Below are 16,703 nucleotides of genomic sequence, written 5' to 3'. Positions count from 1 at the left end.
TATCAATGTAGATGTAGATGTAGATGTAGAATGTCTGAGTACGTTCAGTTCTGCACAGCTGTTCGAAAATCAAATAATGTACGAGGTTTATCAGCACAGTAATTCATAAATTTCTCTAAGGGGACGTTTCACTGCTGTGCAAACTACACTGAAGAGCCAAGGAAACTGGTACATGTGCGTAGCACCCCTGCGAGCTCGCGGAAGTGCCGAACACGACATGGCATGGACTCGACTGTCTGAAGTAGCGCTGAACGGAACTGACACCATGAATCCTGCAGGGCTATCCATAAATCCCTATGACTACGAGGGTGCGGAGATCTCTTCTGAACATCACGCTGCAAGGCAGCACAATAATGTTCATGTCTGCCAAGTTTGGTGGACAGCGTAAGTCTTTTAACTCAGTAGAGTGTTCCTGGAGCCATTGTAAGTGCGTGGGGTGTCGCATTGTCCTGCTGGAATTGCCCAAGTCAGTCGGAATGCACAATGGACATGAATGGATGCAGTTGATCAGACAGGGCACCTATGTACGTGTCACCTGTCAGAGTCGTATCTAGATGGAGGTCCCAAATCACCCCAACTGCACACACCCCACACCATCACAGAGCCTCCACCAGCTTGAACAATCTCCTGCTGACATGCGGGATCCATGGATTCATCAGGTTGTCTCCATACCCGTACACGTCCATCCGCTCGATACAATTTGAAACGAGACTCGTCCAACAAGGCAACATATTTCCATCCATCAATAGTCCAATGTAGATGTTGACGGGCCCAGGCGAGGCGTAAAGATTGGTGTCGTCCAGTCATCAAGGGCACGCGAGTGGGCCTTTGGCTCCGAAAGCCCATATCGATGATGTTTCGTTGAATGGTTCGCACGCTGACATATATTGATGGCCCTGCATTCAAATCTGCAGCAATTTTCGGAAGGGTTGCGTTTATGTCACGTTGAACGATTCTCTTCAAGTCGCCGTTGGTGCCGTTCTTGCAGTATCTTTTTCCCGCCACAGTGATATCGGAGATTTGATGTTTTGCCGGATTCCCGATATTCACGGTACACTCGTGAAATGGTAGTGCGGGAAAATCCCCACATCATCGCTACCTCGGAGATACTGTGTCCCATCGCTCGTGAGCTGACTGTAACACCACGTTCAAACTCAATTAAATCTTGATAAGCTGTCATTGTAGCAGCAGCAACCGATCTAACAACTGCACCAGACATTTGTTGTCTTATATAGGCGTTGCCGACCGCAGCGCCGTGTTCTGCTTGCTTACATATCTCTGTATTTGAATACGCATGCCTATACCAGTTGCTTTGGCGCTTCAGTGTATGTCTACACCATCTTGATTGGGCGATGACTACATTAATAAGGCGCAGAGTGAAAAAGACGGATAGCTGGGAAAAAGCTCTCATTAGACAGGAACGTAAATTACAAGAATTTACCTAATAAATCACTCTCTTTCCAGTGGAGTGTGCTCTGTATTGAAACTTCCTGGCAGATTGAAGCTGTATTCTGGACCGGTAAGGTCTGGATTCGAAAGAGGGAAAGGAAGATCAGTGTTTAAAGTCCAGTCGATAGCGAGGTCATTAGAGGGACCAATCGCCTTTGTAGTCTAGTCCCTTCAACTCCCACAAACCAACCGAGGTCATTAGAGATGGAGCACAAGCTCGGATTTGGAATGATGTGAAAAGAAATTGGCTGTGCCTTTGGAAGGAGCCACTCCGGCATTTACCTTAAGCGATTTAGGAAAATCATTGGAAACCTAAATCTAGATGATCGGATGTAGATTTGAATCCTCCTCGTCGTTCGCTCCGGTTTCGACTCCCAATTCGGCACACTGTTTTAATGTGTCAGGAAGTTCCAGGAAAGCCTGGGTTACAGTAAACGTGAACATAACCCTGAAAAATGAAGAATACGAGTATATGCACGTGGATGAAATGTGCAATTATTTTGCAAACTGCAAAAGATGCTCCAGAAGCGAAGAATCCAAAAAAGAAGAAAATTTGAAATCGAGCAAGGTAACTGTTTAAGCGAGGGAGAGATTTTCCTGTAAACTGTTGTAATAACATAATAGAACATGCTAAATAAAACTCTAACAAGATTTGAGGAAGTCTCATCAAAATTTCGTAAGAAAATAACTGAAAGCAATAAGAGTGCGAAGAAAATACAACAGAAGCGTACATTAGCTTGTCATGCTAGTAACAAACAGACCTGAGTCTCTCGAATCAGTTAACGTACAGGAAGGCATCAGAGATCACTACGGGTATTACAAGGAATGTTAAGGAAGGTACGAAAATATTTTCGCTTCGCAAGCGTGACAACATACAAATTGCAGAGTATCTCAGTAGTCAAAATTCAGTGATGAGGAAGAACTGGCGGAGCATGGATAAAATTCAAAAGCATCGTTTAGTACACCTTAGACAAGCATGTTCCGAGAAAGGTATTAAGGAATGCGGAAAGACGGACTATGGTTTAACAGCCGCATTGGAAAGTTGCCACATAAACAAAGAGAGTTTGTCGCAGATTTAATAGAAGTCAAAATGTAAGTGATAAATAAAAGTTGAACGAAGAGAACACGAGCGTAAGGAGAGCAATGAGAGAGGCATTCAATGACTGAGAGTAACATTTTGTCGACCGGTCTGAACAAAATCGCTGAGATGTTCTGGTTATGCAAAATCAGTAAGGAATTCGAAATCATCTATTCAGTCACTCAGTGACCACAATAGAATCGAAATGGAAGATGTAAAAATACTGAATTCAGTCTTCCATAACTGTTTCAAAGCGAAAGATAGCAAGTAATAGGGTCACTCCTTCATTCAGCCCTCGCACGAATACTAAAATGGCACATACTGAGATACGCAATTGCGGATTAGAAAAGCAACTACAATCGCTTTGTAGTGGAAAAATATGTAGACGAAATGAGATACCTCTAAGATCCTGCAGAGACTTTGCGGGAGAAGTCGGTCCCCTGCTAGCAGAAGTTTACCGTAGCAACGAAGGGGACCTAACGACTGGAAAAAAGCGCAGGTCATTACTGTTTTCAAGAAGGGTCGTAGGATAGATGCACATAATTATAGGCTTATTTCGCTGACGCCCATTTGTTATAGAATTGTGGAAGATGTTTTACCTTCATTTATTTTTTGGGAATCGAAAATCTCAATATTAATCGATATGGATTCTGCAAACGAAAGACCGTGCGAAACCCAGCTCGGTCTGTTCCTCCCTCAGGTCCACAGCGCTGTAGACACCAGCGCTCAGGTGATGCCGTTTTTTCGGCTGCAGGAATGGATATGAAACTGTCCTGTTCTGTCGTTTAGTGAATAAAATACAAGCGTGCCGAGTATCGGACCAGATTTGCAACTGAATTTTATCCATGCGGATAGAACTTGACACGGGGCTCTAAACGGAACAAACCCGACAGATGTAAAGATTACTTCGGAAGTATTCCAAGGAAGTTTGATAGGACCGCTACTGTTTGCATTGTGTGTAAGTGGTCTAAAGGGACTCTTTACAGATGACGCGGTTGCCTTTAAGAAGATAGCAGCCCCAGAAGATTGTAGCGAACCGCAGGAAGATAGCCAGAGGACTGATGAAGGGTGCTAGGACTGCCAGCTGACACTGGACACAAACAAATATAACATACTTCGCATACATGGAAGAAGTAATCCATTACAGTACCCTTAAGCTATTGGTGACAAATTTCCAGAAAGAGTAACTACCGGGAAATGTTTAGGAGTAACCATAAGGAGCGATCTTAACTGGAAGACCACATAAAACAAATAATATGAAAAGTAGACGCTAGACAGATTCATAAGAAGAATCTTAGGGAAATGTAACTCATTCACGAAATAACAGTCTTCCAAAACAATTTTTGGACCGATTATTGAATACTAATGATCAGTCTTACCATCTTGGATGAGTAGAAGAGATACACAAGATCCAAAAAAGTGCAGCACGTTTCGACACAGGATCGTTTCGTTAGCGCGACAGCGTTACAGAGATGTTCAACGAATTCTAGTGGCAGAATCTACAAAAGAGACGTTGCACATGTCGGAGAGATTTACTATTGAGATTTCGAGGGATTATGTTCCGGGAAGAGTCGGACGACACCTTGCTGTCTGTCATGAACATCTCGCGAAATGATCACAAGGAGGAAATTCGAGAAATTACGGATAATGAGGACTATGGAGGTTTGTCGATAATCATTCTTATTGTGACACTCAGTAAAATGAAAGGCATCGTGCGTCACTGTTCATATATACGTATAAACGAAATACCTGAGTGTAATGGGTTTCTACATTGTTGCCTGCCATCAACAGTAACACGCATTGGTATGCAGTTGATTATACAATCCGTTTTACTGTTAATGGCTGATAACACTGGACAAACGAATCGTATTCGAATATTTCGTTTACATGTATGAACATTGTCATTCCATTACTTTTATATTGTGCTCCTAATTTCAGTGACTAAGGATGGTTTTTACATCGTTGGATCCCACAGTAAGAAGGTTGTCGTATAAACTTGTAAATAATTTTATGATACCTGAATATGATCAGAGGACTGAAACCGAAAGTGAATAAAGATTTATTTCCCAGCAGCTCTTGGCAGTTTTGAAATATGACTTCTCTTTTCACATCTCCGACATAATTCTTTACAGTTAGAAAGCACATCCCACCAGCCTGAGAAGTGACGCTTAAAGTGAAGAACTAAAGCAGTCAGAACAGTCACAGGGTTTATATCCTTTACGTACGAGCTTTGTAAAAATGACGCGTCTTGTAGTACAAAGATCTTTTCAGAGTGCACCTGGACGTAAATAAACTACATCTTAATTCGGCACTAGCTTTGGATCAAGGAAAGTAAAGGATACAAGAGTACTATATGTTCTTTCGTTTTGAGGGGATTGTGTGCCTCCCAGAAATACGTAAACCGAAAGCAAACACCCATCACTGATGAGTCCCGAAAAGCGCTGGCAAATCGTACAACTTCTATTAGTTGTAGTTTTATGAGGGTAATTCTAATTCTCTTATACCACAAGGAAACAGAAAAGATTGTAACAAGTACAGAGGTATCTCATTAATCAACGTTGTGGGTAAAATCTTCTCAGGAATTGTTGAAAGGAAAGTGCGAGTATTAGTTGAGGAAAAATGGGATGAAAATCAGTATAGGTTTAGGGCTCTTAGGGGTTGTCAGAACCAGATCTTTAGCTTACGGCAAATAATGGAGAAGTGTTACGAGTGGAACAGGGAATTGTATCTATGCTTTATAGATCTAGAAAGGCATAAGACCGGGTTCCTAGGAGGAAGTTATTGTCTGTTCTACGAGATTATGGAATAGGAGGCAAACTTTTGCAAGCAATTAAAGGTCTTTGCATAGATAGTCAGGCAGCAGTTAGAGTTGACGGTAAATTGAGTTCATGGTTCAGAGTAGTTTCAGGGGTAAGACAAGGCTGTAACCTGTCTCCACTGTTGTTCATATTATTTATGGATGATATGTTGAAAACAATAGACTGGCTGTGTGAGATTAAGATATGTGAACACAAAATAAGCATTCTCGCATATGCGGATGACTTAGTTGTGATGGCAGATTCGATTGAAAGTTTGCAAAGTAATATTTCAGAGCTAGATAGGAAATGTAAGGACTATGGTATGAAGATTAGCATCTCCAAAACGAAAGTAAAGTCAGTGGGAAAGAGATATAAACGGACTGAGTGCCAAATAGGAGGAACAAAGTTAGAACAGGTGGACGGTTTCAAGTACTTAGGATGTATATTCTCACAGGATGGCAATATAGTGAAAGAACTGGAAGCGAGTGTAGCAAAGCTAATGCAGTGAGCGCTCAGCTACGATCTACTCTCTTCTGCAAGAAGGAAGTCAGTACCAAGACTAAGTTATCTGTGCACCGTTCAATCTTTCGACCAACTTTGTTGTATGGGAGCGAAAACTGGGTGGATTCAGGTTACCTTATCAATAAGGTTGAGGTTACGGATATGAAAGTAGCTAGGATGATTGCAGGTACTAGTAGATGGGAACAATGGCAGGAGGCAGTCCACAATGAGGAAATCAAAGAAAAACTGGGAATGAACTCTATAGATGTAGCAGTCAGGGCGAACAGGCTTAGATGGCGGGGTCATGTTACACGCGTGGGAGAAGCAAGGTTACCCAAGAGACTCACGGGTTCAGCAGTAGAGGGTAGGAGGAGTCGGGGTAGACCAAGGAAAAGGTACCTGTATTCGGTTAAGAGTGATTTTGAAGTAACAGGCTTAACATCAGAAGAGGCACCAATGTTAGCACTGAATAGGGGATCATGGAGGAATTTTATAAGGAGGACTATGCTCACTGAACGCTGAAAGGCATAATCAGTCTTAAATGATGATGATGATGATGATATATCACAAGGTAGAGTCGCTGGCTTGTGTTTCTCGGAAGGTGAAAGCCTATGAGGGCAATGGGCTGCCGAGCTCGCTTACCTGTTGCAACCGAGCGGGTGGGCGTAGTAGCCCTGCCTGGAGCACTGGAAGTGCGTCTCGACGTCGCGCCGCACCACGTGCACCACGCCCTCGGTGTCCACGACTCGCGTGATGCGGTACTGCGACAGCCGCACCTCACCTGCCGACACACCGACAGTCAGCAGCACTCCACGCTGGCGCCGTGCTCGGGGCACTAGCTTTTAGCCTAGAACTCCCCCTTCAAGATTTCAACGACAGCTCTGTGAACTGGCGCCAAACATTTGGGCTTAGGTAATATAAATTCTGAGTCACATACTTGCAGTATGAACACCAGGCACAATGTTATGCACTCCTAAGACACATCACGCTAATGCCATGTAAAACCACTTCGATAATGGACTCATTTGGGATAGGAAGGGACTCCGCAGGATTCTTCAGGTACACTACCTGATCAAAAGTATCCGGACACCCCAATGTAATGAAGAATTCACAACTAAATGTTACGAGAGGCGGACTCGGCAGTATAAAAGCAAGACGGGAGGGTTGAGCTGCTAGCAGACAAGCTAAACAAAAGAGCAGACCGGTCAGGACAGCTCAGTGACTTCGAAGGTGGACTGGATGTCATCTGACAAGGGAACCTCCCCATCGCACCCCCCTCAGATTTAGTAATAAGTTGGTACAGTGGATAGGCCTTGAAAAACTGAACACAGATCACTCGAGAAAACAGGAAGAAGTTGTGTGGAACTATGAAAAAAGTAAGCAAAATATACAAACTGAGTAGTCTATGCGCAAGATAGGCAACATAAAGGATAGCCTGAGCTCCGGAGCGCCGTGGTCCCGTGGTTAGCGTGAACAGCTGCGGAACGAGAGGTCCTTGATTCAAGTCTCCCCTCGAGTAAAAAGTTTACTTTTTTAACTTCAGACAATTGTTTTGCCAAACTGCACAGGTACACAGAGCAGTATTGTTTACGTGATCGTGTGTCAATTATCAGAGTTCAGGCACTCACACATAATCAACTTCGCTCTCCAAAATTCCAGGACATGTTCAGATTTGCTTGGACATATGCAGGATTTGACGGTCTACAAACGGAAAATTTGAAAACGTTAAAAACATATGTTTTGACAGAGCACAGGGATAACTGTGCGACTGTGAAACTGTTGCATTCATTTGTTGCAGTTTATGTGACAAACTCTTATGTTTTCATCACATTTTTGGGAGTGATTATCACATCCACAAGAAAACCTAAATCGGGCAAGGTAGAAGAATATTTTTACCCATTCGCCAAGTGTACAAATTAGGTGGGTCGACAAAATATTCCTGTCATGTGACGCACATGCCGTCACCAGTGTCGTATAGAATATATGAGACGTGTTTTCCTGTGGAGGAATCGGTTGACCTATGACCTTGCGATCAAATGTTTTCGGTTCCCATTGGAGAGGTACGTCCTTTCGTTTACTAATCGCACGGTTTTACGGTGCGGTCGCAAAACACAGACACTAATTACAGTGAACAGAGGCGTAAATGAACGAACGGACACATCATAACTTTGCGAAAATAAAGAAAGCAAACTTTTCACTCGATGGAAGGCATGAACCATGGACCTCTCGTTCCGCAGCTGCTCACGCTAACCACGGGACGATGGCGCTCCTGAGCTCACATTATCCTTGATGTTGCCTATCTTGCGCATGGACTACTCAGTTTGTTTATTTTGCTTATTTATTTCATAGTTCCACACAACTTCTTCCTGTTTTCTCGATTGATCTGTGTTCAGTTTTTCAAGGCCTATCCACTATGCCAACTTGTAACTAAATCTGAGGGGGGGGGGAGGTGCGATGGGGAGGTTCCCTTGTGAGGAACAAATCCATCAAGAATACCTCAACCCTTCCAGGCCTTCCAGAGTAAAGTGTTAATGATGTTATCGTGAAGTAAATACGCGAAGCTAAACCAACAGCAGGCAGACCTCATGTATTCACAGACAGGGACCCTCGAACATTGTGGTGGGTGATCATAAAATATCACATGATAACAGCAGAAGGAATCACTCGTGAGATCCAAAGCCCTACCAGCAGTGCAGTTAGCACAGTGACTGTACACAGGGAGCTAAAAAGATGGGGGTAGAGTTGTCGAGCATCTGCTTATAAGCCACACATTTCTAAAATCGATGCTATGGGACACTGGAAGTGGTGTAAAGAGAGAGACTAGTGGACGGTGGATGACTGCAAACGAGTGATTTGGAGTACTGACTCACGTTTTATCCTGCTGCAGCAATCCGATGGAACGCTGTGGGTCTGGTGAATGCCGGGAGAACGTTAACTACCATATAGTGCAGCGCCAGGAGTGAAGTACCGAAGAGTTGGGGGATTCAGTGTAGTGATGGTTTTCGTGGCTAAGGTGTGATCCTCTTAATGCGCGTAAGAAAATACTAAATGCGGAACAATATGAACGAATTTTACTACATTGTGTGTTGTTTACAATAGAGGAACATTTCAGAGATGATATTTGCTTTTATCAGCATAGCAATGGATCGTGTCATAAAGCAGCATCTGTGAGGCAAAGGTCTGTGGACAGTAAAATTCCTGAAATGGTGTGGCCTTCGAGGGTCTCTATCTGAACCCAAAGGAACAGCTCTGGGAGGCGTTAGAGCTTCAGTACAAGCTTTGGTTTCGGCTCTTGAGGAAGAATGGGCTGCCATTCCTCCACAGACGTTCCGACACCTCACTGAAAGTATCCCCAACAAAGTTCAAGACGTTATAAAGGCAAACGGTGGACACACTCCATATTAATGTCCACTAATAGACGTCCGGATACTTTTGGTCTGACTGTGTATGTCACGTTCAGCTGAGACGACTCATTGAGAATTATATCTCAAAGGCAGATTTTGCTTGCTACATTTCATCTGGTCTTCCGGATACTTGCAGACTATGGGATTAAGAAGATCAGGCGAGTTAGTGGACTAGTCAAAGTGTGACAGAGGGCCTGAGTTTTCGTCAAACCTGGGATGTGTGAGTGCAGTGCACACTCATCATGAAGATGAAGAACAAAGTGCCCTCTTGCTAACTGAGAATTCATGGTCACGGTAACCTGAATGAATGGGCCCAAGCGATGGTACAAGAAACACCCACCGGACTTCAACCTACTTTCACTGGGAAATTTTGGTGTTTTAGTGAAGTGGACGAAACGACTGTGTACAGTTAAGTAAATATCATAATATCAATGTATTGTGATGCACATTCTCATAATAATGACCTGGATTTTTGCAAGATCGACGTGTAGCACAGGTTGTGTCAAGATTTGAAGTTGCGTGGAGAGAGTGCAGGTGATCATAGGGATCAATGGAAGATGGAATGAAAGGCGAGAAAAAGATATTGCAGTAGGCACAGGAGCTTTGGGGCGTCAGCAGCATATAATAAATAAAGGGATGGTGCTAAAATCTGTGGGGCATGACTGTAGTTGGGTAGAAAATACAGGAGTGTTTATTGTTTATTATTAGTAATGGATGTACTCTAGATTAGCGGAATACCGTGCAAGGTGTTTTAGAGTCTTTGTATAGAACATCTGGAGTGATAGATCACGTTGTGGACAACAACTTTTGTTAGGGACAAAACGTCCGCCGATGGTTCATGGCGACACTAGGCGTCGTTTAGTATTCACTGGCCCGAAGAGATTTCATGGTACTAGCAGAGTCTGCTAACGAAGTGTGCTGCATAATATCTACCCCAGTAGATTGATAGAGTGCGATAAATACAGTCTAAGACACACAGAAAAGGATAACTGCGCACCACGAAGCAAACTGGTCACAGACTAATATTCATGCAAGTATCGACAGACATTGAAAAGTCGTAAACATTGGCGGCCGATGGATGAATGCGTAATGCTGCAGCACAGTTTCGCCGCGCATTTGGCAAGGGTAGTAAACAGGAGACATGTCGCTACCGGGGCATAAATTCTTTGCGAATTTGATTCCATGTACTCAGTTGGACATAAATATGCTCGCAGACAGATGCGTTAGCAATATACACAGATCTGAGCATTTCAGAGAGGACGATTAGTCGGGCTTAAAAAAGCCTGTTGAAGTAATCGGTGAACCGCTCGACATTTGAACAGGAGCTATGCCACTATTCAGTTACGTTGGCAAGGCCGGCCGGAGTGGCCGTGCGGTTCTGGGCGCTACAGTCTGGAACCGGGCGACCGCTACGGTCGCAGGTTCGAATCCTGCCTCGGGCATGGATGTGTGTGCTGTCCTTAGGTTAGTTAGGTTTAATTAGTTCTAAGTTCTAGGCGACTGATGACCTTAAAAGTTAAGTCGCATAGAGCTCAGAGCCATTTGAACCATATGTTGGCAGGAATGGACGAACCATGGCTGAATAAAGCGCCATGAAGGGAGTGGTTGACCTAGGGTGACGACAGAGCGGGAGGACCGAGCAGTCGTCAGAGAGGCACTCAGAGCTCCGGATTCATGATTATTATTGATCCGACGTGCAACGTTTGCTCGTTGATTACGAGGACTGTTCGCAGAAAGGGGCTAAGCTCATGGCGCCCCTTGCGGCGACCACCATTTACCTCTATGCACCAATAAGCCCAGTTTCAGTGGTGCCAAGGACATTCGGCCTGGAATCTCATTGACTGGAGTACAATTCTCCACAGTGATGAGTTGCACTTGCAAATGAGCTCCAGTGACCAGCGAAGACGTGTCTGGAGATGCCCCACTGGACTTACATTTGAGCAAGGAATCCTCGCCCGCACACGGCGGGAGTTTCTATAGCTTGTGAAACCCTGTCTTGGCCAGCAAGATTGCATGATCTCTCTCAGATTGATAACGTTTGGATCATTGAGGGCAGCTCGGGATTTTGACGATCTGATGCACCAAATGGACAGAATTTGGCACCGTATATCTCGGGAAGACATCCAACAACTCCGTCAATCAGTGTCAAGCCGAATAACTGCTTGCATAGGGGTCAGAGCTGGGCCAACGTTTTATTCTTACTCAATTTGCGAAGCTCTTTTTATGAAATATATCACTCATTTTTTCTCCGATTGTAATCATTTCTTCGTCTGTACATCTTCGTCACGTCTACCGAATTCTATCAAATTTGGAGAATTCCTTCGTGGTACGTCGTTTTAAAAGAGAGTGTATTTAAGTTTTACGGTGACTAAAGCCTTTCATACAGAGCAGCGACTGTATTATAGGTAACACACAAGGCATATGCACGCGACAGAGTGCCTACGCTGTGCCGGCTCTCAGGGGCGTAACCGATACAAAAGGAGTCGTAGCGCCGCCATAGTGTGGCAGTGAACATATTATCTCGAACGAAAGTTGGTTCCTATGATGTGATCTATCACCCCTAGATGTCTGATGCAAATCCGTGCAACAGCCCTGTGTACGGCGAGGCAGTGACGGTGAGAGGTGTGTGGCGTGCCTACCTGTGAAGCCGAGCTGCGGCACGGCGTGCAGGTCCTGCTCGAGCCCGTGCAGCAGCGCGCCCCGGGAGCTTCGCCGCAGCTGCGCGAGAGCGCTGTGCAGCGCCCGCAGCTGGGACGCCGGCGCGCCGCACGTGCCCTGCCAGTCGAGCGCGTCGGCCGCGTCCACCGCCGTGCCGCCCAGCCCGCGCACCACCGCGTACTTGCCCTGCGGCCAGCGAGCACACCTCGTCTCACTCACTGAACCCTTGACAAGTATCCAGTGAAAAGAATTCATCTACATCTACATCTACTACTTTAAGTGTCTCATTTCCTAATCTAATACCCTCAACATCACCCGACTTAATTCGACTACATTCCATTATCCTCGTTTTGCTTTTGTTGATGTTCATCTTATATCCTCCCTTCAAGACACTGTCCATTCCGGTCAACTGCTCTTCCAAGTCCTTTGCTGTCTCTGACAGAATTACTATGTCATCGGCGAACCTCAAAGTTTTTATTTCTTCTCCATGGATTTTAATACCTACTCCGAATTTTTCTTTTGTTTCCTTCTCTGCTCGCTCAATATACAGATTGAACAACATCGGGGAGAGGCTTCAACCCTGTCTCACTCCCTTCCCAACCACTGCTTCCCTTTCATGCCCCTCGATTCTTATAACTGCCATCTGCTTTCGGTACAAATTGTAAATAGCCCTTCGCTCCCTGTATTTTAGCCCTGCCACCTTCAGAATATGAAAGAGAGTATTCCAATCAACGTTGTCAAAAGCTTTCTCTACGTCTACAAATGCTAGAAACGTAGGTTTGCCTTTCCTTAATCTAGCTTCTAAGATAAGTCGTAGGGTCAATATTGCTTCACGTGGTCCATTTCTACGGAATCCAAACTGATCTTCGCCGAGGTCGGCTTCTACCAGTTTTTCCACTCGTCTGTAAAGAATTCGTGTTAGTATTTTGCAGCCGTGACTTATTAAACCGATAGTTCGGTAATTTTCACATCTGTCAGCACCTGCTTTCTTTGGGATTGGAATTATTATATTCTTCTTGCAGTCTGAGGGTATTTCGGCTGTCTCATACATCTTTCTCACCAGATGGTAGAGTTTCGTCAGGACTGGCTCTCCCAAGGCAGTCAGTAGTTCTAATGGAATGTTGTCTACTCCCGGGGTCTTGTTTCGACTCAGGTCTTTCAGTGCTCTGTCAAACTCTTCACGCGGCATCATATCTCCCATTTCATCTTCATCTACATCCTCTTCCATTTCCATAATATTGTCGTCAAGTACATCGCCCTTGTATAGACCCTCTATATACTCCTTCCACCTTTCTAATTTCCCTTCTTTGCTTAGAACTGGGTTTCCAGCTGAGATCTTGATATTCATACAAGTGGTTCTCTTTTCTCCAAAGATCTCTTTAATTTTCCTGTAGGCAGTGAGATAAGCCTCTATATCCTTACATTTATCCTCTATTGCACTTCCGGTCGATCTCATTTTTGAGACGTTTGTATTCCTTTTTGCCTGCTTCATTTACTGCGTTTTTGTATTTTCTCCTTTCATCAATTAAATTCAATATTTCTTCTGTTACCCAAGAATTTCTACTAGCCCTCGTCTTTTTACCTACTTGATCCTCTGCTGCCTTCTCTACTTCATCCCTCAAAGCTACCCATTCTTCTTCTATTGTATTTCTTTCCCCCATTCCTGCCATTTGTTCCCTTACGCACTCCCTGAAACTCTGTACAACCTCTGGTTCCTTCAGTTTATCCAGGTCCCATCTCCTTAAATTCCCACTTTTTTGCAGTTTATTCAGTTTTAATCTACGAGGTATAAGTAGGGGGAAGCAATATAAGTAGGGGGAAGCAATATATTCGATACCTCATCCAGAAACTCACCCTCTCGAAACCTGGACAGCAAGCTACACCCCGATGCAGAGTGCCTCTCTTGCAGAGTCTGCCACTTGAGTTTGCTAAACATCTCCGTAACGCTATCACGCTCATCAAAAAACCCTGTGACGAAACGAGCCGCTCTTCTTTGGATCTTCTCTATCTCCTCTGTCAACCCGACCTGGTACGAATCCCACACTGATGAGCAATACTCAAGTATAGGTCGAACGAGTGTTTTGTAAGCCACCTCCTTTGTTGATGGACTACACTTTCTAAGGACTCTCCCAATGAATCTCAACCTGGCACCCGCCTTACCAACAATTAATTTTATATGATCATTCCACTTCAAATCGTTCCGTACGCACACTCCCAGATATTTTACAGAAGTAACCGCTACCAGTGTTTTCTCCGCTATCATATAATCATACAATAAAGGATCCATCTTTCTATGTATTCGGAATACACTACATTTGTCCATCTTAGGGGTCAGTTGCTACTCCCTGCACCAAGTGCCTATCAGCTGCAGATCTTCCTGCATTTCGCTGCAATTTTCTAATGCTGCAACTTCTCTGTGTATTACAGCATCATCCGCGAAATGCCGCCTGGAACTCCTGACACTATCTACTAGGTCATTTATATATATTGTGAAAAGCAATGGTCCCATAGCACTTCCCTGTGGCACACCAAAGGTTACTTTAACGTCTGTAGACGTCACTCCATTGAGAACAACATGCTGTGTTCTGTTTGCTAAAAACTCTTCAATCCAGCCACACAGCTGGTCTGATATTCCGTAGGCTCTTACTTTGTTTATCAGGCGACAGTGCGGAACTGTATTGAACGCCTTCCGGAAGTCAAGGAAAATGGCATCTACCTGGGAGTCTGTATTTAATATTTTATGCTTTTGATGCTTTTGAAATGTATCGGTATCTCTTATGCATACCTTGGGTGCTAAAAATTTCAAACGAAGAACTCCTTCGTCGCCTGAAAGAGCAATTGCTCACTATAAAACAAAGGAAAACTATAGGCGAAAGATACCCGTTATAACGAGTCATCATTGAAGGAAAGCACAAGGGAGAAGGTCTGTTAGAAGACGAGGAATTCGTGGCTAAGCATATTCGGAGATGGTACAGTTGCACGTCAGAATCAGTCTTCCATGCTACAATTTTACTTTCGGAGCTGGTTCTGACAGGAGAAGGCGTTTCAAGAATAAGTGTGATTTCAAGAATTCGGTGTGCTTTATGAATTTTGACGATATACTCAGCACATCTAAGACGCCCTCTGATGAAAACTTAGTGCGCTCTATGTTTTAATTCAATTATGAATTTTAGCAAGATGTTTCATCTATCAAAAACTGCTTCTTAGTTTTCAGTTAATTATGTCACACTGTTAGGCAATATCTTTGTTACATTTTAATACTGCACAGCGTCACTGCTTTTCCTCCCTCCTCCTCACCTTCCCCCTCCCGGCCCATCATTCATGACGTGTGGCTCTGAATGATGAATAGTCGGTTTAATAAAATGCCAGTTACGATGGAATGTGATGTTGTCACAAGCGTACCAGATTATCCACATCTACATGTCTACATCTACATGGATACTCTGCAAATCACATTTGAGTGCCTGGCAGAGGGTTAATCGAACCACCTTCACAATTCTGTATTATTCCAATCTCGTATAGCGCGCGGGAAGAATGAACACCTATATCTTTCCGTACGTGCTCTGATTTCCCTTATTTTATCTTGGTGATCGTTCCTCCCTATTTGAGTCGGTGTCAACAAAATATTTTCGCATTCGGAGGAGAAAGTTGGTGATTGGAATTTCGTGAGAAGATTCCGTCGCAACGAAAAACGCCTTTCTTTTAATGATTTCCAGCCCAAATCCTATATCATTTCTGTGATACTCTCTCCCATATTTCGCGATAATACAAAACGTGCTGCCTTTCTTTGAACTTTTTCGATGTAGTTCGTCAGTCCTATCTGGTAAGGATTCCACACCGCGCAACAGTATTCTAAAAGAGGACGGACAAGCGTAGTGCAAGCAGTCTCCTTAGTAGGTCTGTTACATTTTCTAAGTGTCTTGCCAATAAAACGCAGTCATTGGCTAGCCTTCCCCACAACATTTTCTATGTGTTCCTTCCAAATTGAATTGTTCGTAATTGTAATACCTAGGTATTCAGTGGAATTTACGGCTTTTAGATTAGACTGATTTATCGTGTAACCGAAGTTTAGCGCGTTCGCTTTGGCACTAACGTGGATGACCTCACACTTTTCGTTATTTAAGGTCAACTGCCACTTTTCGCACCATTCCAATATTTCTTCTAAATCGTTTTGCAGTTTGTTTTGAACTTCTTATGACTTTGTTGGTCGATAAACGACAGCGTCATTTGCAGAAAACCGAAGACGGCTGCTCAGATTGTCTCCCAAATCGTTTATATACACTCCTGGAAATTGAAATAAGAACACCGTGAATTCATTGTCCCAGGAAGGGGAAACTTTATTGACACATTCCTGGGGTCAGATACATCACATGATCACACTGACAGAACCACAGGCACATAGACACAGGCAACAGTGCATGCACAATGTCGGCACTAGTACAGTGTATATCCACCTTTCGCAGCAATACAGACTGCTATTCTCCCATGGAGACGATCGTAGAGATGCTGGATGTAGTCCTGTGGAATGGCTTGCCATGCCATTTCCACCTGACGCCTCAGTTGGACCAGCATTCGTGCTGGACGTGCAGACCGCGTGGGACGACGCTTCATCCAGTCCCAAACATGCTCAATGGGGGACAGATCCGGAGATCTTGCTGGCCAGGGCAGTTGACTTACACCTTCTAGAGCACGTTGGGTGGCACGGGATACATGCGGACGTGCATTGTCCTGTTGGAACAGCAAGTTCCCTTGCCGGTCTAGGAATGGTAGAACGATGGGTTCGATGACGGTTTGGATGTACCGTGCACTATTCAG

Source organism: Schistocerca americana, chromosome 2 (assembly GCF_021461395.2).
Source record: "Schistocerca americana isolate TAMUIC-IGC-003095 chromosome 2, iqSchAmer2.1, whole genome shotgun sequence".
In the NCBI taxonomy this organism is placed as follows: Eukaryota; Metazoa; Arthropoda; class Insecta; order Orthoptera; family Acrididae; genus Schistocerca; species Schistocerca americana.
Note: the sequence above shows the minus strand (reverse complement) of the source record.